General features: G+C 38.2%; 1 protein-coding gene across 11 annotated transcripts in view; it reads left to right on the forward strand.

The window, feature by feature from the left end:
- EVI5 (ecotropic viral integration site 5) overlaps positions 1–25,102 on the forward strand; it is a 221,510-nt gene that overhangs the window by 54,495 nt on the left and 141,913 nt on the right. For 2 of the 11 annotated variants that reach the window (XM_016429823.2, XM_016429822.2), the window contains exon 2: positions 186–354. The exons of the other annotated variants lie outside the window; for them this stretch is intronic. The gene's annotated coding sequence lies outside the window, so the exon portion shown is untranslated. The remainder of the gene's footprint in view (positions 1–185; positions 355–25,102) is intronic. 11 annotated transcript variants of the gene reach the window in all.

Here is a 25,102-nt window from a genome sequence, read left to right on the forward strand (position 1 = left end):
TTTGGAGGAACTGCATTGAAATCATTTTTAAAAAGCAACAAAACCTTTTGGGGAAATGGAAAAGCAAAAAATTCACACGAAATTGTCAGTGATCTTCTGGAGGCTTTATAAAATAATGGGATGTGACATGTCACTCAGGATCCATTTCTTGGACTCATATTTGGACTTCTTCCTGGAAACCCTAGGTGCTATCAGTGTTGAGCAGGGGGAATGCTTCCATCAAGAAATCTCCACAATGGAAAAGTGATGCCAGGCACTTGGAGTCCAAACATGCTGGCTGACTACTGTTGGACACTGCAGAGGAATGATCCACAGACAAACTAGAACAGGAAATCATAAGTAGCTACATTGTAGGTGAGTTAAATAAGCACAATTTTATTTAGTTAAAAAAAATCTTTTAAACAAAAAACTGTGATTCCTGTAAAAATAGTGAATGAGAAGTTCTGAATCTATATACTTGTCAACAAAACAAACCATTTATAAGGTTTGCAAATTTTTATGTCTGTGATAGGAACACCCAAAACTTTAAAAGTTGTTGCTGTCAAGTGACAACCAGGATTTTTTTCTGCATTTAAGCCCCTTTTTTAGTTATTTAAATAATTTTTAGGTGCAGAACTCTTCCTTGTAATATTTACCTTATGAGTATTTCTTTATAGATGTGAATTCAGCCAGTATTCATTTATTGATCTTGTGTTGTGTGCAAAGTACTGTGCTAAGATGCTGGGGAAGATATGTAAATTAATAATATAATACTCCCCTTAATACCATTTACAACCTAGGGATTGGGGAGACTACAGATAGCTGAAAAGTAGAGGATGGCTTTGTTTGTTGAATATAATTTGGTTGAACATAAAAAGGTCACTTTGAGTGCTTCCACTTTTAAAACAGATACATACCAACATCCCATAGTAAATATCGCTAGAAAATTTTCATTTGGGACTTTTTTGGAAAAAAAAAGAAAGAAAAAAGAAAACTAAAATGATGAAGTTATCTTCTATTTATTACAATTGAGTAAGTGCACTTGTGCTAATTCTTAGGCTGATCAAAGAATAAGGTATAAATATGTAGTAAAATATAAGTATAAATGAGGTATTTGTATATCGGGAACATTAAATTGTATGGAAGTAGAGTAAGACATCTTTTTCTTTACATTTGACGTTCATAGTATGATAGTAAAAAAGGGTCATTGATGTAGAAATACTCAAGGTCTTTATCAGTTTTTCCTAGGATTATCTCCTTTGATATCGAAGTCATTTTCTCTGTGGAAACTGAAACCTGTCAAATCAACTCAAGTTCAATAAGCAATTGCTATATGACAGGTTCTGTGGACACAGAAAAGGGCAGAAAACAACCTTTGTCCTCAAGAAATCCCTATTCTGATTGGACGAGTTGGAAACATTCTGAGTTAGACAAGACTTAAAGTATATTCGCACACTCATACAATGGGGGATAGTGTCAGAGGCAAAGTTCACATTGGAGGGTCATGTGTGAGGTGCCACTGGATTGCAGAGTATGAGGGGAAGTAAATAAGGCATAATAAGTTTGAAAAAGTAGGAAACAGCCAGGCTGTGGAGGGCTTTAAAAGTCAAACAGAGGACTTCATAGTTGATCCTGGAGGGTGCAAGGAATTGTTGGAATTTATTGAGTAGGGGATGCCATGGCTCAGATGTGCTCTAGAAGATCAGTTGAACAGCTGAGTGGAGTGGGGACAGGGCCTTGATGCAGGGGGATCAACCAGCAGGATGTTGCCCTAGTCCAGCTGTGATAGAAGAGAGATTCTAGTGTTAATCAGGGGAGATGTTTGAGTTGGGATTACTTTTATAAGTAATCACTCACTAGTGATATTTTCCTGTTAGATGTTCTTTTGATTCCCTCCATAAATGATCTAGTGCATAGAAGGCTGACCTCTGAGGTAGGAAAGCCAAGATTTAGGCCTGTGGCTCCGTGGATACCTGCTGGGTCCTCTCAGTAAAGGGAAGCCCTCTGCTCCACTCATTTCGCATCTGTCACCCAGTCTGATCCTGGTTGCTGCTGTCTACTGGCCTCCAGGATAACCCCTTTCTTTCCTTAGTGATTTCGGTGTCTGGCCTTTGTCTCCTTCACTTGTGCCCTCAGACTAGGGGACTTCAACATATGTACTGATGTTCTTTCAAATGCCCTCATTTCTAGATTCCTTAATTTACTCATTTACCATGACAGCTTCCTCCATCTCCCTTAAGCCACACAGAGAGATCATCATATCTTGATCTTGCCATTACCTACAGACACCACTTTGGTGTTCATGAACTCTTAAATTCCCTTATCTGATCACAAACTGTTGTCATTCTGCTTTATCTTCTCCCTTGCACATCCTAAAAACCATGTTTTCTTTCTTTCTTTCTTTTTTGATTTGAATTAGTTTATTTAGTCAATTTAGAACATTATTCCTTGGTTACAATAATCACATTATTTCCCTTCTTCCCCTCCACCCACCCTTCCTGCTGCCTATGTGCAATTTCATTGAGTATTACTTGTGTCCTTGTTCAGAATCTATTTCCATGTTGTTGGTGTTTGCATTAGGATGATCATTTTAGAGTCTACATCCCCAGTCATATCCCCCTTGACCCATGTGATCAATCAGTTGTTTTTCTTCTGTGTTTCTGCTCCCACAGTTCTTCCTCTGAATATGGATAGTGTTCTTTCTCATAAATCCCTCCAAGTTGTTCAGGATCATTGCATTGTCACTAATGGAGAAGTCTATTACATTTTATTGTACCACAGTGTATCACTCTCTGTGTATAATGTTCTCCTGGTTCTGCCCCTCTCACTCTGCATCAATTCCTGGAGGTTGTTCCACTTCACATGGAATTCCTCCAGTTTATTATTCCTTTGAGCACAATAGTATTCCATCATCAACAGATATCACAATATGTTCAGCCATTCCCCAATTGAAGGGCATCCCCTCATTTTCCAATTTTTTGCCACCACAAAGAGCGCAGCTATGAATATTCTTGTACACGTCTTTTCCTTATTTTCTCTTTGGGGTATAAACCCAGCAGTGCTATGGCTGGATCAAAGGGCAGACAGTCTTTTAGCGCCCTTTGGACATAGTTCTAAATTGCCCTCCAGAATGTTTGGATCAATTCACAACTCCACCAGCAATGCATTAATGTCCCAACTTTGCCACATCCCCTCCAGCATTCATTACTTTCCTTTGCTGTCATTTAGCTAATCTGCTAGGTGTGAGGTGATACCTCAGAGTTGTTTTGATTTGCATTTCTCTGATTATAAGAGATTTAGAATGCTTTTTCATGTGCTTTTTAATAGTTTTGATTTCTTTAACTGAAAATTGCCTATTCATGTCCCTTGCCCATTTATCAATTGGAGAATGGCTTGATTTTTTGTACAATTGATTTAGCTCTTTATAAATTTGAGTAATTAGACGTTTGTCAGAGGTTTTTGTAATGAAGATTGTTTCCCAATTTGTTGCTTCCCTTCTAATTTTGGATGCATTATTTTTGTTTGTATAAAAACTTTAATTTGTTGTAATCAAAATTATTGATTTTACATTTTGTGATTTTTTTTTCTAGCTCTTGCTTGGTTTTAAAGTCTTTCCTTTCCCATAGATCTGACAAGTATACTATTCTGTGTTTGCCTAATTTGCTTATAGTTTCCTTCTTTATATTCAGGTCATTCACCCATTCTGAGTTTATCTTGGTGTAGGGTGTGAGATATTGATCCAAACCTAATCTCTCCCATACTGTCTTCCAATTTTCTCAGGAGTTTTTATCAAATAGTGGGTTTTTGTCCCCAAAACTGGTATCTTTGGGTTTATCATAGACTGTCTTGCTGAAGTCATTTACCCCAAGTCTATTCCACTGATCCTCCTTTCTGTCTCTTAGCCAGTACCAAATTGTTTTGATGATCACTGCTTTATAGTATAGTTTGAGATCTGGGACTGCAAGTCCTCTTTCCTTTGCATTTGTTTTCATGATTTCCCTGGATATCCTTGATCTTTTGTTCTTCCAAATGAACTTTGTTATGCTTTTTTCTAATTCAGTAAAAAAGTTTTTTGGTAGTTCAATGGGTATGGCACTAAATAAGTAAATTAGTTTGGGGTAGAATTGTCATTTTTATTATGTTAGCTTGTCCCACCCGTGAGCAATCAATGTTTTTCCAATTGTTTAGATATAGTTTTAATTGTGTGGAGAGTGTTTTGTAGTTGTGTTCATATAGTTCCAGTGTTTGTCTTGGCAGATATATTCCTAAGTATTTTATATTGTCTAGGGTGATTTTAAATGGAATTTCTCTTTCTAATTCTTGCTGCTGAAATGGGTTGGAGATACATAGAAATGCTGATGATTTATGCGGGTTTATTTTGTATCCTGCAACTTTGCTAAAGTTGTTGATTATTTCGACTAGCTTTTTGGTTGATTCTCTAGGATTCTTTAAGTAGACCATCATGTCATCCACAAAGAGTGATAGCTTGGTCTCCTCATTGCCAATTTTAATACCTTCAATTTCTTTTTCTTCTCTAATTGCTACTGCTAGTGTTTCTAATACAATGTTAAATAATAGAGGTGATAATGGGCATCCTTGTTTCACTCCTGATCTTATTGGGAAGGATTCTAGTTTATCCTCATTACAGATGATGTTTGCTGATGGTTTTAGATATACTGTTTATTATTTTTAGGAAAGGCCCTTCTATTCCTAAACTTTCTAGTGCTTTTAATAGGAATGGGTGTTGTATTTTATCAAAGGCTTTTTCTGCATCTATTGAGATATGTGATTTTTGTCGATTTGCTTGAGAATCCTACTTGGTCATAGTGAATAACCCTTGTAATGACTTGTTGGAGTCTTTTTGCTAGTATCGTATTTAAGATTTTTGCATCTATATTCATTAAGGAGATTGGTCTATAGTTTTCTTTCTCTGTTTTTGACCTGCCTGGCTTTGGGATCAGTACTATATTTGTGTCATAAAATGAATTTGGTAGAATTCCTTCTTGGCTTATTCTGTCAAATAGTTTGTATAATATTGGGATTAGTTGTTCTTTGAATGTTTGATAGAATTCATTTGTGAATCCATCAGGACCTGGGGATTTTTTCTTAGGGAGTTCTTTGGTGGCTTGTTCAATTTCTTTTTCTGATAATTTCTTCCTCTGCTAGTCCAGGCAATTTATATTTTTGTAAGTATTCATCCATATCACCTAGACTGCCATGTTTATTGCCATATAATTGGGCATAATAGTTTTTAATGAATTCTTTAATTTCCTCTTCATTAGAGGTGAGGTCTCCCTTTTCGATTTTGGATACTGCCAATTTGGTTTTCTTCTTTCCTTTTTTAATTAGACTGACCAGTACTTTGTCTATTTTATTTGTTTTTCCAAAGTACCAGCTTCTAGTCTTATTTATTAAATCAATAGTTCTTTGACTTTCAATTTTATTAATTTCTCCTTTGATTTTTAGGATCTCTAATTTAGTCTTCATATGAGGATTTTTAATTTGTTCACTTTCTAGTTTTTTAATTTGCATGCCCAATTCATTGACCTCTGCCCTTCTTAATTTGTTAATATATGAACTCAAGGATATAAATTTCCCTTTGAATACTGCTTTGGCTGCATCCCATAGGTTTTGAAAGGATGTCTCATCATTATCATTTTCTTCAATGAAGTTATTGTTTCTATGATTTGTTCTTTAACTGGTTTTGGAGAATTGTATTGTTTAATTTCCAATTAATTCTTTATTTACTTCTCCATGTACCCTTACTAATTATTATTTTCATTGCATTGTGGTCTGAAAAGGTTGCATTTATTATTTCTGCTCTTTTGCACTTGTTTGCAATGTTTTTATTCCCTAATACATGGTCAGTATTTGTGAATGTACCATGTGCTGCTGAAAAGAAGGTGTATTCCTTTTTGTCCCTATTTATTTTTCTCCACATATCTACTAACTCTAATTTTTCTAAGATTTCATTCACTTCTCTTACCTCTTTTTTATTTTTTGGTTTGATTTATCTAGTTCATATAGAGGAAGGTTCAGGTCTCCCATTAGTATAGTTTTTCTATCTATTTCATCCTTTAGCTCTGCTAGTTTCTCCTTTAAAAATTTGGATGCTATGCCATTCGGTGCATACATTTTTAGTACTGATATTTCCTCATTATCTATACTGCCTTTTATCAGGATGTAATTACCTTCCCCATCTCTTTTGACTAGATCTATTTTTATTTTGACTTTGTCAGATATCATGATTGCAACTCCTGCCTTCTTTTTATCAGTTGATTCCTAATAGATTTGGCTCCATCCTCTTACTTTCACCCTATGTGTATCTACCTTCCTCATGTGTGTTTCTTATAGATAGCATATGGTAGGCTTTTGGATTCTAATCCACTCTGATATTTGCTTGTGTTTTATGGGTGAGTTCATTCCATTCACATTCAGAGTTATGATTACTAGCTATGTATTTCCCAACATTTTGATTTCTACTCCTGGTCCTGCCTTTTCTTCTTTCACTATTTCCTTCTACACCAATGTTTGTTTTTAGTCAATCCCCCTAGTTCCCACCCTTATTTTACTTCCCTTTCTACCCCCCTCCCTTCTTATTCCCCCTCATTATTTGCCTTGCAGTCTTTCTAATACTACCCCCACCCTTTCCCTCCCTTGAACTGCTTCCCTCGTCACCACTCCATTTGTTGCCCTTCTAATTCCCTATAAGGCGCAAATCTATTCTCTGCCCCAGTGGATTGGATTGTTGTTCCCTCTTTGAGTCAATTTCAGTACACTTAAGAGTTGAGTGTTTCCTATCTCCAGCCTCTTTACCCTTCCAGTGTATTGATGTTCTCCCCCCTCCCACCATGAGCTTCTCTATGACATATAAATTTACCCCCTTATGGTTCTTTTCTCATTTCTTTTAGTAGTAACCTCTTTTTTTAGCTCTAGTTGTATATATGTATATATATATATATATACACACACACATGTATATGCATTTATGCATACATATATTTATATACTTATTTATGTCTTGTCATTTCATCCTATACAGTTTGTCATTATTCACTCTAAGTGTAATTCTTATAGATGCCCAGTTGAAAATAACAATTTTTAAGAGTTATCAATGACCTCTTTTCTTATAGAGATACATATCATTTTAACTTATTGAGTCTCTTAAAAAATTTTTTTTAGTTTAGTTTAGTTTTTCTTTTCCCCCCCTCTTTTTAAATTACCTTTTGATTATTCTCTTGAGTTCTGTGCTTGGGCATCAAATTTTCTGTTCAGGTGTAGTCTTTTCTTTACAAATTCTTGGAATTCCTCTATTTTGTTGAATGACCATACTTACCCCTGTAAGAATATAGTCAGTTTTGCTGGGTAGTTGATTCTTGGTTGTAGACCTAGTTCCCTTGCTTTCCAGAATATCATATTCCATGCCTTTTGGTCCTTCAGTGTGGATGCAGCCAGATCCTGCGTTATCCTCACTATGGCTCTGTAGTATCTGAATGACTTCTTCTTGGCAGCTTGTAATATCTTTTCTTTGGTCTGATAGGTCTTGAATTTGGCTATAACATTCCTGGGTGTTGTCAATTGGGGATTAAGTACAGGAGGTGATCTGTGGATTCTTTCAATCTCCACTTTTCCCTCTTGTTCTAGGATATCAGGGCAGTTTTCTTGAATAATTTCCTGTAGTATTATGTCCAGGCTTTTTCTTTTGTCATGGTCTTCTGGTAGACCAATGATTCTTAAATTGTCTCTCCTTAAACGATTTTCTAAATCCTCTGTTTTGTGAATGAGATGCTTCATATTTTCCTCAATTTTTTCATTCTTTTGATTTTGTTTTATAGTGTCCTGCTGCCATGTGAGGTCATTTAATTCTAGTTGTATTCTGGTTCTTAAAGACTGGATTTCATCCCTGGCTTTTTGGTCATCCTTCTCCTTCTAGTCTGGTTTTCTTTGGTGGTCATCTTTCATCCTCTTTACCTTGTCTTTCATCTCCTTTGCCTCATCTTTCATCTTCTTTGCCTCATCTTTCATCTCCTTTGCCTCATTTTCTAGCTGGTTGATTTTGGCTTTCAAGACACTATTTTCTTGTTTTAGTTCAAGTACCTCTGTTTCCAGATGACTTATCTTAGTTTTTAAGTTCTTTTCCCAAATGTCTTCAGCCTATCTTAGTTGTGTTTTGAATTTCATTTTGAGTTCTTTCAAACCCTGTATCCAATTCTCTGGTATTTCTGATTTGTTGTTTGCTGATCTCTCCCCCTTTGTTCTGTTTGCTGAATAGAAGTTGTCTATTGTAATTTCTTTCTTCTTTTTCTGTTGTTTGCTCATATTTACCCCTTCTTTGCTCCCCGTATTTGTCTGTGCTCTTGCTCCTATCGTTTTTTTGGTTTTGGGGCTTTCTGTCAATCTCCCTTCTTGGAGCTTTGTTAGATTTCTCAGTGCAGTCTCTGGGGGAGGAGTGTTGGAGTTTGAGCTTCCATGTCCTCTGGAGGCTTTTGATTGGATTAAAGTCCAGCAGTCAGTGAGGGAGGGATGTTGTATCATGGGCTTTCCAGAGCTCTGAAGACTTTTGATGGTATTAAGTTCAGCTGGGTTAGGCTGAATGTGCTCTGAGGTCAAAACTTCCTGGAAGGCTGGAGCAATATGAAGGGTCTCAGCCTTTCTGCCCAGGCTGCCAGCTCTTAGTTCCCTCTCCAATTGCTTCTCCACTGCCTATGTTCGACGCTCTGAGCCTGGCAGAGCCCTACCTGCAAGGTACACCCTCTAGACCAGTGCCTTTGCCCGCCCAGAGGTTCCTGCTGCCACTGGAGGCTTAGCATTCGGGGGGGGGGGGGCAAAGGAGTCCTGGCTTCACTGAGCTCTGAAGACTTTTGATGAGATTAAGTTCAACTGGATTGGGCTGGATGTGCCCTGAGGCTAAAACCTCCTAGAAGGCTGGAGCAATATGGAAGATCTCAGCCTTTCTGCCCAGGCTGCCAGCTCTTTGTTCTCTCTCCAGCTGCTTCCCTGCCACCAGTGTTCAATGCTCTGAGCCTGGCACAGCCCTGCCCACAAGATACACCCTCTAGACCAGAGTTTTGCCCTTCCAGAGATTCCTGCTGCCACTGGAGGCTTAGTACTCTAGGTGGGGGAGGGGAGGCGTCCTGGGACGTCTACCTTCCCCCTAAACCAGAGTGTTCTCAGATTCCAGATTTTCGGGGGCGTTCCTTTTGAATTGAGTCCAGCAGGAGGGTTCCCCAGCTCTTTCTTGTTGTTAGGTTTGATTTTCAGTCCCCTAGGAGCATTTAGTTTGTGATCAGTAAGGAAGGGTTTTCAGAGGTTTGAACTATTGCTGCTCCTAAGCTGCCATCTTGACTCTGCCTCCCTAAACTATGTTTTCATCTGCACTATAGTTTCTACTTCCTTGACCCCTCACTTCTTTCCCAGACCATCACCCCTGAATGGGCTACATTTTCCTCCCTCCCCCAACTTGATGCTTTGGTGAACCAGTTTAACTCTAGATTATCCTTTTTCTTGAGACCTTATCCCCTTATCCTATCTGACATTGCCCTGCTAAGGCTCAATTAAGAAAATCATAAAAATGTAGCCAATTTCCCTCTTACATTCTTTCCCTGTCTGTTGGGTTGCCTCTTCTGCCCACAGTCAATCAGCATGTCTGTGTATCCATCCGAGCTCCTTGTCATTGGACACGTCCCTTTTGTGGCTCAACTCCTTGGGAATGATGTCTGCAGTGGATGCTTTCACTTCACTTCCTCTCCTTGAATTCTCATGTAAGCTCTCTACATACTGGCTTCAATTCTATGTATTGAAATGAAACAATTTTCCCCAAAGTTTCTGATGATATCTTGGTTACGAGCTCTAATGACCTTTTCTCAATACTGATCCTTTTTTTCATATGCAGTCTGTTAACACTGTCGGCATCCTCTTCTCTAATCTGTCCTGATTCTTCTTAGTCTCCTAGACCTTCATTCAGGATCTCCCTACCAACCCTAGGAGGCCCTCAGAGTTCTGTACTGTGCTGTCTTCTCTAAGACTATTTCACTCAGCAATCTCATTAACTTCATAGTTTCGGTTATCTTGATGCTAATTATTTTCAAACCACTTTTCCAGCCCTCACTTCTCTACTGACTTCTAATGTGGTATCTCTAGCTGGCTATCAGAAATCTCAACTAGATGACCCATGGATCTTAAACTCAGCATATCGAAATCTGAACCTGTCTTCCTCCCTTCCAAACCTGTCCTTTTGTACATTACCTATAACTGTTGGGTACCACTTTCTTTCTAGTCACTCCAGGCTTGAAACTTAACTGTTATCCTCAACCCCTCCAGTTTTCTTACTCGCCATAGCCACATCTTGTTGAAGTTACTTTTGTAGCATTTCTCATATATATATATATATATATAAATATATATATATATAAATATATATATATATATATATATATGCTTCTCCACTTTACCTTTACTACCCTCCCAAGGCAGGCCCTTACCATTTTATTCTTGAAATGTTGCAACAGCCTGCATATGAATCTACCTGTCACTAAGAAGTCTTTCCCTTCTCTAGTCCATCCACCACTCAACTTTCAAAATAATCTTCGTAAAATTCAGGATATCACCCCCTATTCAATAAGCTTCTGTGGCTTCTTATCACCTCTAGGATCAATATGAAATCCTCTATCATTCATGACCTACTCCCTTCTACCTTTCAAGTCTTCTTATACCTCAACACCCTTGAGGGTAGGGACTATCTTTTTCTGCTTACGTTTGTGTTCCCAGAGCTTAAAAGGTTGCTTGGCACAGAGTAGGGTTTCATAAATCATTGTTGACTGACTAAGGATGGGTGGTATCTTAAGTACAGGGAATTATAAGAGCAAAGGTGTGGACAAAAAGTGTTAAAAGTGTATTAGAATTTAAATAGTCCAGTTCGTCTGGTGCCTAGTGCCTTTAGAGGCAAGTAGTGACCCAAGTATGAAAAATGGGGAAGTGCTAGGAATTTGGGCTCTTTGTTATGCAGTGGGATTAATGCTATTTTCCTAAGATGAGTAGGTTCTCTTACCCATTTTAATTCCTATATTTGGCCTTTCTATATGAGTGATTTTAAGATAATTAAGCATCTACATTAGGGAGAGAAAAGGAATGAAAGCCCATGTATAAAACATACAATCCAAATGGGTCTTGTTGAAGGATATTTTTGATGGCCAACTAAAGCCCCAGGAAAGTGTACTCTGAAAATCCCCACATATGTGTCCAGTGCCATTTTTGCAAGAGTAAATGGTTTTTTGTAGAAGGTTATAAACAACATCCTATTTTTTTCTTCTTTTGAAAAGTCCAATCTCTAATGCGTTCCAGTCAATTCTTCCTCAATTAAGAAATCTGTATTTTGAGATTTTCAATCATTGTAATTGGTTAAATGGATTGGGGAGCACAGGATTGCTACACTTGTTCCTTCTACACAAGATCTGCTAAGGAGAGAAAGTAAAACTCAGTTTTTAAGTGATTTTAGATGCTATGGGGCCATGGCTCTCAGTGTGGACACTTGTCTATAAAGTAATTATTTTGGAGGCCTTTATGGCTAGCTAGATGAAAAGCAAAACATTGAGATGAAATGAAAATATATAGGTATGTAGAAGAAGAGATAATTGGCATAGGTACAGATGAAGAAGGGAGTCCTGTCTCTAAATTGTTTTGCAATTAGTGTATAGCAGGCCATCAGTGGATGGTAGAAAAAAGTACAATGGCACCAACATTTGTTCATTGCCTTAATTTCTCACTTAAATATTTTCTCAGCTTTTTGATCAATATTTTGTATATTGAGGTGCCTTGGATCTTTAATGTCCTGAAAATTAAAATTGCTCCAGTGCAGAAGTCATTTTAGTATTTATTTCAGGAGGTGATATGTGGATTTTTTTCAATGTCTATTTTACCTTCTTGTTCAAGAATATCAGGGAAGTTTTCTTAGATGATTTTTTATAATATGATGGCTAGGTTTCTTTTCTTTTCTTTTTTTTTTTTTTGGTCATGACTTTCATAAAATCCAATGTTTCCTAAAAATTGTCTCACTTGGATCTATTTTTCAGGTCAGTTGTTTTTTTCAGTGAGATATTTCATTTTTCCTTCTATTTTTTTCCTTCTTTTGATTTTATTTTATTGGTTCTTGATGTCTCATAAAGTCATTGGTTTTCATTTGCCCAATTCTAATTTTTAAAGACTGAATTTCTTCCATGATCTTTTGATCTTCCTTTCTATTTGGTCCATTCTACTTTTCATAGCATTCTTTTCTTCATTAGATTTTTTTTTTTGCCTCTTTTTCTAATAGGTAAATTCTTTTAAAACACTTTTTTCTTCATTAGATTTTTGTGCCTTTTTTCCAGTTGACCAATTTGCTTTTTAAACTGTTATCCACCCCCCATTTTCTTCAGCCTCTTATTTGTTGTTTTAATTCCTTTTTGAGTTCTTTCAGAGTGTGAAACCAATTTCTTTTTTTTTTAAGCTTTGTTTGTAGTTGCTTGGATCTCATCATTCTCTGTTGTTTTTGCTCTTTGCTCTTTTTTTCTTATAGAAATTTTCAAGAGTTAACATGTTTTTTTCTGTTGTTTGCTCATTTTTTTTTTGCCTGTGGACTGGGAATTCTGCAAGCTGTTTGCTGATTCTTTGTCTTCTGCTGGTTTGCAGGATTAGGCAGGGTGAGCTAAATTGTCCTGGGGCTAATTCTTTAATGCATCTAACTACTAAAGCTTAAAAGTGCCCAGTTAGATGCCCTTCTGGTCCTTACTTTGGGCTGGTGCCAGGGCCTAGGACTTCAAGGGGGTGGGTCTGAGGTACTCTTTTGCTGGTGTAGCTCCCGACCTGGGATACTGAAGTTAGCCTATGCCCAATCAAAGAACCTAGAGCGGTAGATGGGGGTGGGGGTGGGGAAATGGGGGGTTGGCCAGCGCTCCTTTGTGTGCAGTTTTGCTTCTGGTTCCCCTTTATCCCATAAAAATAGACTCTCTCTCTCTCTCTCTCTCTCTCTCTCTCTCTCTCTCTCTCTCTCTCTCTCTCTCTCTCTCTCTCTCTTTCTCTCTCTCTCTCTCTCTCTCTCTTTCTCTCTCTCTCTCTCTCTCTCTCTCTCTCTCTCTCTGTCTTTCTCTCTGTCTCTCTCCCTCCCTCCCTCCGTCTCTCCCTCTCTCTTCCCCTCCCTTTCTCCCTCCCCCTTTCAGTTGTGTTCAGTGAGAGAGCCCTGTGCCTCCTTCTTGCTGTTGGGTTTGGATTCCTGTCATTTTGAAGTGCTTTTTAACGATTGGTATGGAAGGATACTCAGAGTAGTTTAGGCTTTTGCTGCTACTCAGCTGCCATCTTGACTCTATACTCCTCCTCCACCCTGGCCCCAAATGCAGAAGTAAGGAGACATTGAAGGGTTTTGAGCAATGACATAATCAGATTGATGCTTAGAGACATGTTATTTTTTATCTAATAAAATTGTTTTATAGTCAAATGTTTTTCACTTTTTATATTATTAAGAATGTTTCCTATGAGCCCTTAGCATTTCTGTCTCTTTGCTTTTAAAGTAAATTTTATATTATCTTATTTTTTCAATTATTCAACATTTTTTCTCCTTATCACCTCCCCAACATATTGAAGGAGAAGAAAAAGAAAAGAGGAAAGGAAGAAGCAAAATAAAAAAAGAAATAAAGTTTTGTATTGAATAAGGACAGTCAGAACAAATTTCTACTATCTTTTGAGTCCAGAAATGCATTTCTAGATCTGCTTATTAGTCCTTTATTTTCCTCTCATGCAGTTGGGGTCGTTCTTCTTTTCATCAATCAGTCCTTGGGAATAAGGCCCATCATTTAGCTAATTAGAATTCTTAAGTCTTTCTGAATTATTCTTGTGGTTTTCCTCACAGCATCAGTTCACACAAATCTTCTCGGGTTTCTTTGAAACCATCTTTTTCTCCATTCTCAAACACAGTAGCATTCCCTTGCATTCCTATATCAGTTTATTCCACTTTCCTCTAATTGATGAGCATCACTTAGGGTTTTTTTTATTTCATTTTAGTTATTTATTTATATATTTTCATCACAGAAATGGCTGCTCTAAAATTTTTTGTATCTTGAAAATTTTTTCCTTTTGGTTTAGATTTCTAGTGATGGGCCAGTTGGGTAGGAAGGCACATACAGATTAGTAACTATGTATATGTTCCCAAATTGCTTTCCAGAATGGTCAGAACCCATCCATAGCTCCCCCAACAATGTGTGACTCCAACATTTGTTACATCCTTTTGTGTCATCTTTGGTGCACTGGTGTGAAGTGGAACCTCAGAATGTTTTAATTTGCATTTCTCTATTAGTGATTTGGAGTATTTTAAAAATATGGCTAGTGTTCTCCTGAGAACTGCCTGTTTATATCTTTGTACCCTTTTTCAGTTGATGAATGACTCATTTGAATACATTCCTTGTGTGTCTTAGAAATGAGACTTTTATCAGAGAAAAATTTGCTGCAAAAATTTTCCCCTTTTAATTTGAGTATTTTGGATTTGTACAAAATTTTTTTAATTTTATGTTATCAAGAAATTTGTATGTGGGGGCAGCTGGGTTCCTCAGTGGATTGGGAAGCCAAGCCTAGAGATTGGAGGTCCTGGGTTCAAATGTGACCTCAGATACTTCCTAGCTGTGTGACCCTGGGCAAGTCACTTGACCCTCCATTGCCTAGCCCTTACCACTCTTCTGCCTTAGAACCAATACACAGTATTGATTCTAAGGTGGAAGGTAAGGGTTTAAAAAATAAGAAGAATTTTGTATTCTCTGACCCTTTGTATCCCTTGCTTGGTCATGAACTCTTTCCCTATTCATAGATCTGACAAGTGATGATGCTTTTCTTCTTTTTCTGATTTGTTTATGAAGGGACCTTTCGCATCTGGTCAGGTATGCAGTGACTTATCCTAGTAGTTGTGGTCTGTATGCTCATCAAACTTGCATTTCTGAAGATCTCTCTGTCCTATCCATCTATTATTCTCCCCTCCCCCCAAACAAGGAAAGAAGTTAGATTAGCAAAGCCCACCAACACATCAGCCTCTGACCAGACAGTCTCCCCACCTCTGGATCTCAGCCATTTATGTGAAGAAGGGAGGCAAGTGCATTTCTAAACTCTTTTCTAAGGGTCTACCTCAGCCATTGTTATCCCCTAGCTTTCAGGTTTGGCTTTTTTTGTTCTTGCCATTCACATTGTTGTCCATTTTATCTTTTTTTCTGGTTCTCACTTCAGGTGGATTTCAGTCTATAAATCTTCCTGCACTTCTCTAATATTTTATAGTCTTCTTTCTTAAAGCACAGTATTCCATTCAGTCCCTTCATACTGTTTTAGAACATTCTTTGGCATGACTTTCCATTCCATGGAAATGACCATTTAGAGAGCATGATCAGCAATAAAGAAAGCACTTGAGTGAATTGGGAAAGTGTGGGTCTTTGGGTAAGCTCCTGTATAATTCTCAAAGGAGTCCAGAGTAAGAGTCCTTTCAAACCTTGAAATATAGGTGATATTACAAGATTGCATTAGCATATATGAGTCTATTGCATTCTTTTCCTTGGATACCAATCCCCCAAATGCTCTTTTGTTTTGGAATCTTCCACCCCCTCAGCACTTTTTTTCCCCTTCACATCTGCTGTAGTTTTGATTCAGATTAGTTCACAGAACAATTTATGATAGCCTTAATTAGATTTGTTGTTAATTGGATGGCAGGTGTGCATTTTAAAAGACACGGTGTTAATATATTTAAATAGAACAGTTTGATTACTGTAATTTGGTATTAGAAGAATTTTGGTGTTACAGATTAAATTTAAATCTGAACATATTAAGATATAGTTTACATGAAAATGATTTCTGTTCTGAAAAGAGCACTTTTCTTCTGATAGTCTTATTCACTGAAGTAAAGCATCATGCACTTATTGTGGCCGGGAGGTGACCCTGAGTTCTTGAAGGCAATCCCAGGGGAGGGTAGCCAAGGAATAACCAAGTTTTGAGATAGTCTTTTAACATTAACTTAGGTTGTTGGTACATTAAATGGTGACATCCTTGTCTAATGCTGTGAGTGGACATGCTTTTTGAAGAATTGAATTGTATCAGTATTAGGTTCTCTTTATTAATGAAACCAAAAGACACTATCAGTTTAGTAAATAAAGATGGTAACAGTTGAAAAATGGGCATCACAGATCCCTGCCGTTTTCTAAAGATGTTTAATTGATGTAAATCACTTTCTTTTTTCCTTTTTTAAACCCTTACTTTCTGTCCCAGTGAAACTCTGAAGACAGAAGGGCAGGACTAAGCAAACGGGGTTATGTTACTTGCCCAGCGTCCGACACAGCTAGGAAGATTCTGAGGCCAGATTTGAGTCCAGGTCCTTCTGACTGGAGTTCTATCCACTGTGACACCTTGCTGCTCCTATGAAAATCCCTTTCTAGGACAAGGAGACCCAAAGAACCAAGAAAATGCTTGCTCAGCAAATACTTGAGAGGTGTGGGAGCCAAGGAGACAAGTGGTTTAGAATTTTGTAGAAAAGAATGCTGGAAGAAGAGTTTTCATAAGACTGAAAAGCAGTGGATGGGAAAAACAAGTTTAAAGAAAACTTGGTGAGAGGAAAAAGTTTATCCTGAGGACTCTTAACTTTAAAAAATGGAAAAGAGGACAAAAATAAAAAACAGAAAAGACCCATATAGATTTTTGTAAAATCAGGGGTGATAGAGCTGCCATTTTTGGATTCTAACAACATTGTTACTACAACATTTTTGTGGAGATACTACATCCACTCATTGAGGGCATCTTTGATGCAGATTGTGAAAAGGATAACACAGGGTTTTTGAAATCATATTCTGTAGTTGACTGCATATGTATTATCATGCAGCTGATTAAGAAGTGCCAAGAATTTAAAACACAGCAATGCCTCACAGGGTTCTTTGGAAGATGATGGCCTGAGACCGAAAGAGGATTATAATTTATCTAGAGCTGAAGGAACTCAGAGACCATCTAGTCCTATATCCTTATTATTAAAGGGCCAGCATTTAAATGTTGATCTTGCCATCTGACATATGTTAGCTTTGGCAAATCCCTTAACCTTTTTGAGATTTGATTTCCTTATCAATAAAATGAAGATATTGAACTAATTAATTTCCTTGGTATTTTCACTCTGATATCTAATTTTTTAAAATTTAATTTAAAAATGTTTCCATTGTTATATGATTTTTGTTGTTTCCCTCCTCTCTTCCCTCCCTCCCTCCTCCTGCAGTTGACAAGCTATTTCACTGGGTTATACATATCTAATATATAATCTTATGTAACTACAGAATACTTTGGGGCAGTAAGATGGCTCAATAGATGGAGAGCCAGACTGAATGGCCTGGGTTCAAATGTGGCCTCAGATACTTGCTAGCTGTGTGACCCTGGACAATTCACTTAACCCCTATTGCCTTGGAACTGATACTTAGTATCAATTCTAAAATAGAAAGTAAAGGTTTTTAAATAACAAAAACAAAATCAAAACAAAAAAAACCCTAACAGAATACTTTGATCCTCAATTAGTATGCAGTCAGGAATAAAATAGGGAAATATGCTTGTCAAAGGTGTTCTGGGACTGGGAATTCAAATCTAGCCTTAGACATTGTTAGTGGTTTAACTCTGGGAAAGCCACTTAACCTCTGTCTGCCTTAGTTTCCTCATCTGTAAAATGCGGATAATAATAGCACCTACCTCTCAGGGTTGTTGTGAGGATCCAATGAGCTTATAATTGTTAGACACTTAGCACAGTGCTGGGCACAGAGGGAGCACAATATAAATGTTATCTATTTTTTAGCTATTCTTTTTTTCATGTGTAACTAGAGTGCAAATTCCACATGCAAATGGGATTTCCTGTACGTGATAAGTTCTTCCTGGGGTGTGGCTGTTGACTGCAGCAAGTCTTAGATGTTCAGAGCCTAAATGAGAGCCATCCTCACTTGAGTGTGGCCAACAATCCACACTGGAAAAGCCGAGGTCATGAAATAGGCTTGCTGTGCAGACTGTGACATGAGAGCAGGTGGACAGCTTAGAGCACTTGTCCTGCGTTATCTTAAACATGCTCTGCAAACAACTAATTAGCCGGACTCGGATTTGAATGGAGAAGAGGAGCAAATGGAATCGCCTCTAGGAAACAGAACTGTTCTTTTTCTGCCCCCCAAGTGATCGTCAAACACAAAGGCCCCTATTTGAACATCCATGACGCTGTCTGGCTCTTAGTCTCCTGAGATTTGAAGTTGGCGATCCCCTGGAGGAAGAGCGTCACCTTGTAGGTGTCACGTTCTAAATGAGCAGCAGCCCGGGGGGGCGGCAATAAAGATGTCCTCAGAAAAAAGCCAGACCGGCCACGTTGTGACAGTCTGTGGACGATCTCTGCATTTCGTTCATCTCTACGCAGCGTCCGTGAGAGGAAGCCCGCTCTGCACAGCGGGGGGCCTGCCAGGCTTCATGGCCTGTTTAAGGGAATCGACCAGTGGCTGTGGATGGCTGGCCTTGTTGGAGAGAAGAGGTCAATAGTTACTGTTCTTGCTGGGTCATTTCTCTGTTTCCTCCAGGCCTTACCGTACCCACTTTGGCTTTCCAGAGTGAAAGCTTACTACTATTGAAGTTCATTGTGTCAATGGACTAATGAGAGAAGGCCATAGGAATTCCTCAGGGCTCTACTTCTGTTTCTTCCTTATACAATTACCGAGGCGGTCTGGATAAACATACAGATACATATACACACATATACTATATATCTTTTTGTTATGTTTTATTTTATAAATTAACTAAGGAAATGAAATGTAATAAAAAAGCAACAACCCAAACCAATATAATGGAGTTTGATGAGTAAATCTCTTTGACTTCAGTTTTGGACTAGGGGTGGGAAATCCTATTAATAGAATTTTAAAATAAGTTTATTCCAAGAAAGTTATTTCAAATGATCCTTCTCTTTGAAAGAGTGCTTTGACATAGCTTAAGTTCACCATCCTTACAGCTATAACTTTAGGATAGATTTGAGACTTTAGAACAAATCCAAATTTTTCTTCCCTGGGCTTTCTGTCCCCTGTTATTTATCCTCATAATTGCCAAATTTGTCCTCATTTCAGTTTGGTGATGCCATCTTATTCTTAAGTATTTTTCTGTTGATTATAAATAAACGTTAAAATCTATTCACCTAGTCAAGTCGCTTAATGGCTTCAGTTTTCTTATCTGTAAAATGAAGGGGTTGGACCAGATGTCTCTCCCATAAAGGACCCATCTAGCTCTAAAAGTCTTACTCTGTTCTATTTTGTATCCTGGCCTTTTTATCTATAGATATCACATCTAATTCATTAATCAACTATAAGAAGATAGCATTAGGCAAACAATGTAAACAGGAAATTAGCTTTAATGCCACTGACTATGAGTGATAATTTCTTGAAATTGGTTTACCTCAGTGATTTGATAACAGGGGTTTGTGATGCTGACAGTAGAAATTCTGTCAGTTTAGAGATGTTAACTGTGAAATAGTAATAGTATAGTATAGACTAGTAATAGATGGAATGGCATTATATCAGATGTGATTATACTTCCTCTGTGTGGTTGTAGGTTTCCTTTTTTTCTTTTTAAACCTTTAACTTCTGTCTTGAACTCAATACCAAGTATTGGTTCCAAGGCAGAAGGGCAGTAAAGTTTAGGCAATTGGGATTAAGTGACTTGTCCAGGGTCACACAGTTAGGAAGTGTCTGAGGACAGATTTGAACCCAGGTCTTTCTGACTCCAGACCTATCTCTCATCTTCTGAGCCACCTAGTTGCCCCAGGTTGCAGGTTCCTTGAGGGTAGACACTGTACACCATTGGTTACAGTATAATCTTGGATTTAGAGTTGGAAGAAAAAGCAGAGGCATTCTGGTTCTAATTCTTCACTCAGAAAACTGAGGCTCACAGAAGGTAAATGATTTTTTCAAAATTACCCAGGGAGTAGGAACAGAGCTGATATTAGAATCCATTTCCTTCAACTCCAAATTCAGTGTTTATTCTGTTTCTTCATGCTATATTCCCTAGCATTTATGCATATGTTTGGCATATGATTTATACCCTTTAAAATGTGTATTCAATTGAATTCTCTTTTTCTGTGTTCCTTTTTGTTGTTTGAAAGCTCTTTGTGCTGCCTACTACTCCTCAGCTATCTCTTCTTACCTTCTAAATTTATTCCTCCCATGGTTCAGTAATTCTGCTTCTGTTTCTGACCTTTCTGTCTCCCCTCTCCTCATCCTCAAATGAGCTTTCCTGCCTAAACTCAATCCAGCTGTTCTCAGTAGTTGGGGTAGAGCTTCATGGAAAAATTGGTATCTTGGTAATTATTTGAATGAAAATGTGAAAGATATTTTCCCCTTTTTACTACTCTGTTTGAGAATGACTACCCTAACTACTTGGTTACCATTTTGCAGGATACATTTGTAACATTGCTTATATATAATGTAAATAGAATGGAATCTTGTTATATAAAGAATTTTTCTAAAGTGTTAAATTTATCACCTGAGTCCTCATTAGTTTTTCTCACTTCAAAAAAAAAAATCTTTCAGGAAGTCCTTTATATAGGGAGGTCTGGGAAATTGATGCATTGCTTTCTGAAAGGTTAAAAGTTAGAGGCTAGAACTGATGTAATGCTTATTCTAGGGAGTTTTTCCTACTGATCCTAAGCAATCTTGACTATATATATGCCATGGCACTGTACAGCCTTTCTTTGGAGAAGCTTTCCAGGTACCAGTATCCTCAGAGATGAAGACCCCTTGTTATTGTCAGACAATATAAAAAACGATTATGGCTTTTTTATGGGACACTGTGCCATATTTTGAGGAGGATGCCAAGATGAAATGAGGTGCTTTTCCAGTTCTCAAAGTCTTATGGCTTAGTTAAGGAGATAAGACCTGAAGGGGAGTTAACCATGATAATTGGAATATAAGTGCCTGGGAGAGGCAGAAGTCATGGAAAAGGTGATTGCCTGAGCTTGACCCTGAAGAATAGGAAGGATTTCAGCAAGATAAAATGGGTTACAGGGTCCATTCTAGGTTTAGGGGATAGCAGGAACAAATTCACAGAGAAGGCAAAACAAGATTGGGAAATAGAGACAGGTGGCACAATGGATAGAATATTGGGCCTGACGTTAGGAAGACCTGAGTTCAAATGTAGCCTCAGATACTTATTGTGTGACCGTGGGCAATTTCTTTGGAATGTAAAGTGTCAAGAGAATTAGTGTGAGAATGCTGAAAAGGTAGGTTGACGCTAGAATGTAAAGGACTTTATATTGTCAAGTGAGAAGGAATAAAGTCTTGTACTAAGACTCATGCATTAGGAATAGCAGGGAGGGGACATATGCCTAAGATGTTGGGAGGTAGAATTGATGGGACTTGGTAGATGGTTAACTAGATGAGGGCAGGGAGCTAACCCCAGTGTCAGAGATGGGGAGAGGGCCAACTCCCCCACATCAGTGGGGACAGAGGTAGTGTGGGATAAAGAAGGCAGGTAGCTGTGGCAGGTTTAAGAAATGGACCTGGACAGAAGTCCCTACCTTGCCACTACTGCTGCCATCTATGATACCTTGGACAGGCCACTTCTCACTGGGTTTCAGTTTTCTCCCCTGTAAAATGAGGACATTGGACTAGATCAGAGGTGCCAGACCTGCAGCCTGCAGGCCATATGTCACCTGCAGCCCTGCTGCTCAAACCAGATTAAATGTAATTGGAAATATTTAACAAAATAAAAGTACAATAAAATATAATGTTAATATGTGGTAACCTACTGCACCTTTTCTGAAAAGATAGAGAAAAATAGTCCTAGATTCAAAGCTGTTTACCATGTGTTGTCCTTGGGTCAGATTCTTCAGTTTCATAGTTGCAGCCTTGGATTCCATTCGGCTCTGAAATAGAGAATTTATGTGTTTGTAGTTCTTAAACTTCTTGCTAAACTTATCTTCTAGAGCTTAATTGTTGCTTTGTTTTGGTCCTTAAAAGAAGCCTTTGGGTCTATGAATTTTGTTTAGTTGCTACTTAGAATTATACATGATCTTATATATTTCACATATAATAGGTGCGTAACAACTGGCGTCCCATGCCCCATGTGCCACAAACTCTGCGCCTCAGCCTTTGGACTTCAAAGCCACAGGAGGGTACATCAGTAGATGATAATGCACAGACAATTGTCATTCTTGGTCACCGAGAGACTACCACTAACTAACCAAGATAGTTGTAGATAAAAATGCCTTCTCATTGATCTACATAATCCATATTATTTTTATCCCTATTCTTAATGAGATTTTGTTTGAAGAGTAATCAATGACCATTTGCTTTCTGGTAACCAAGATTCTGAGAACTAATTCCTATACTCTGCCTGTGTGATATGGTGCTTTTTGTTTTTACATCACAACTATTTCTGAAAACACTCTCCTTCCTGATTTAACCCTCTCTTATATAACAAAAAGCACAGAAGCAAAAACCTTGGCTACAGTGACAGTATCCAAAAACCTCTAACAGTCTGCCCTAGCAGTTTCATGTTTCCACTATAAAGAGGGAGACACATTTATTTTTCTAGACCCGCATTGGCGAATTTGTGACACTCATGCTGGAGGTGGCTGCTCCCTTTTGCCTCTCCACACCTGAGAGGTGCCTGAGGATATTTCTCCCATCACCTGCCCCTCTGCCCAGCAGCCTAATAGGGGTGCTTCCTTCCTCTCCTGTCTGGGGTAAGGCAGAGGGTTCACATGCAGTGTATGGGTTGCAGTTTGGGCACTTGGTCTCTAAAAGGTTCACCATCACTGTTCTAGACTATCATTGCCCTCTCAGACATTCAAGTTTGATTTATTTTAGTGAATTTCTCATTGAAGTATTGTTGTGGAGAATATTTATCTTGTGAATCAAAATTATTATTATTTATTTTATTTCAACTAAAGGCTTTTGAGGATGAGGCAGTCATGTTTTAGAAATAAAAAAATATTCTTTTCTGTGCTTTTTTTCTTTTGTAACTTGTTTTGTGTATACATTTAGAGGATTCTTTTATAAGGCAGCAGAAGTGAAATACTTATAAATAGACTGTAAGTTTCTGTTAGTAGCTTACCTTCATTCTCTACTCCAGCCCCTACCCTGGCTGGGCCATTAGTGGATGGACTGGGTGAGAAAGGTATCAAAAGACACTTCCATCATGGGTCCTCTTCTCCCCCTAAATTATTTCACCTGGTGATCTCATCAGCTCTCATGGCTTCAGTTATTCTCTCTATGCAGATGCATAGATCTCCTTTACATTGATATAGTCTCTTAGATCTATTTGTCCAGCCTGGACCTCTCTCTAGACATCCAGTGTTACCCGTCTCCTACCACCCGTTAGATGTCTTGAACTGGGTGTCCCATAGATATCTTAGACTCAGCACCTCCAAAACTGAACTTCATATTCACTTCTTCCTTTAGCCTCACCTTCTTTACTACCATTTGAGGGTATCTCCATCCTTCTAGTCCCCCAGGCTCATAACCTCTGTAGCATTCTCAACTCCTTACCCTTTTACCTTCCACCCATTTCCTATGAAATGTCTTATTTCTACCTTTTTAAGCATCTCTCCAAAACATCCCTCTCTCTCCTCTGACATTGTAGCCACTCTGGTGCAAATTCTTATCCCCGCACACACTGACTATTGCACTAGCTTGCTGGGGCAGGTGGGGTCCAATTGCCTCAAGGCTTTTCCCACTTCAGGCCATCCTCCACTTGGCTGTGAAATCAATATTTTTTTTCCTTCCAGTTTTATTTATGTGTTTTGTTTTACATTACAAACATTCACAGATTACTGCCACTTCATGAAAGGTCTATTGTAACAAGGAAAACCAGTTCAATAAAATTAAGGTGGCACAGTGGATAGAGCACTAGGCTTGGAGTCAAGAAGATCTGAGTTCAAATTTGGCATCATATACTTTCTAGCTGTGTAACTTTGGGCAAATCACTTAATTTCTATTTACCTCAATTCCTTTATCTGTAAAATGGGGATATAATAGCACCAATTTCCCAGGGTCGTTGTGAATATCAAATGAGAAAATAATTATAAAATGCTTATCACATTTGCCTGGTACACAGTAGGTGTCATATAAATATGAGCTGCTATTATTATTACTATTATTAGTACATTGATTTCATCTGAAAGTTCATGCAACGTTTCACATTAATCTTTCTGAAGTGGTGATATGACCCTATTATCCTTCTGTCGTATAAACTCTAGTGGCTTTCTATTAGTCTGTCATTCAGTCAGTACGCATTTATCCCTTGGGAAAAGTCTAGAGGAGGGAAATGAAGAGATGCTGGTCTGAGTGCCCTTCTTAAATGGAGTCTGTGAGTTTTCTATCCTCCAAAAGACAGAGCCCCCTGGTGGCAGAAAGTGCTTCTAAGGTATGAGTTTGTGAGTTCTAAGCCTACTGAAGTAATCTTCTTAGGATAGAGAGGTTGTGGGGTTGTTATGGAAAAGAGAAAGGGGGGAGGCAGTAAGGAATGATCATTGATTAATCACCTCCTGCCTACCTGCTAAGCAGACATGGAAGGCAGGCCCCCTCTGAAATGAGTCAGATTAACCTATATCAGAGAGGAAGTCTGCTTTTTGGCTTTGAAGTCCTATAGACCTGTCCCTGCCTTTCCAGGCATCTCCCCTCCGTATACTCTGATTCATTGTCACTAGCCACTTCCTGACTGAACTCTTTCACTCTAGACTTCCAGTCCTGGAATGTGCCTCCTACCTTCTTCAGCTTCCTTTAAGTTTTAGTTAAGTCTTACCTTTCAGAAGAAGCCTTTTCCAGGCCTCCTTTCTTGGGGACTAACCTCAGTTTGTCTCATCTCATTTATCCATATTTGTTTACATGTTATCTTTTCCCTTACCTCATCTGACCATGAGCTTCTGGAGGGCAGGGGCTATTTTTCTGCTTTGTTTTTTACTTTTCTTTGTATGTGTACACTTGGTTAACTCAACTTGATGACTGTACTGACTTTTTAACTTCTAACTAGTATCTCAGTCTTCATTGTTCAATGACTTGGAATGAAAGCTATCAAGGAGACATCTTGGCTACAGTGACAGTATCCAAAAACCTCTAACATTCTGCCCTAGCAGTTTCATGTTTCC

This window comes from Monodelphis domestica, chromosome 2 (assembly GCF_027887165.1).
Source record: "Monodelphis domestica isolate mMonDom1 chromosome 2, mMonDom1.pri, whole genome shotgun sequence".
Classification (NCBI taxonomy): domain Eukaryota; kingdom Metazoa; phylum Chordata; class Mammalia; order Didelphimorphia; family Didelphidae; genus Monodelphis; species Monodelphis domestica.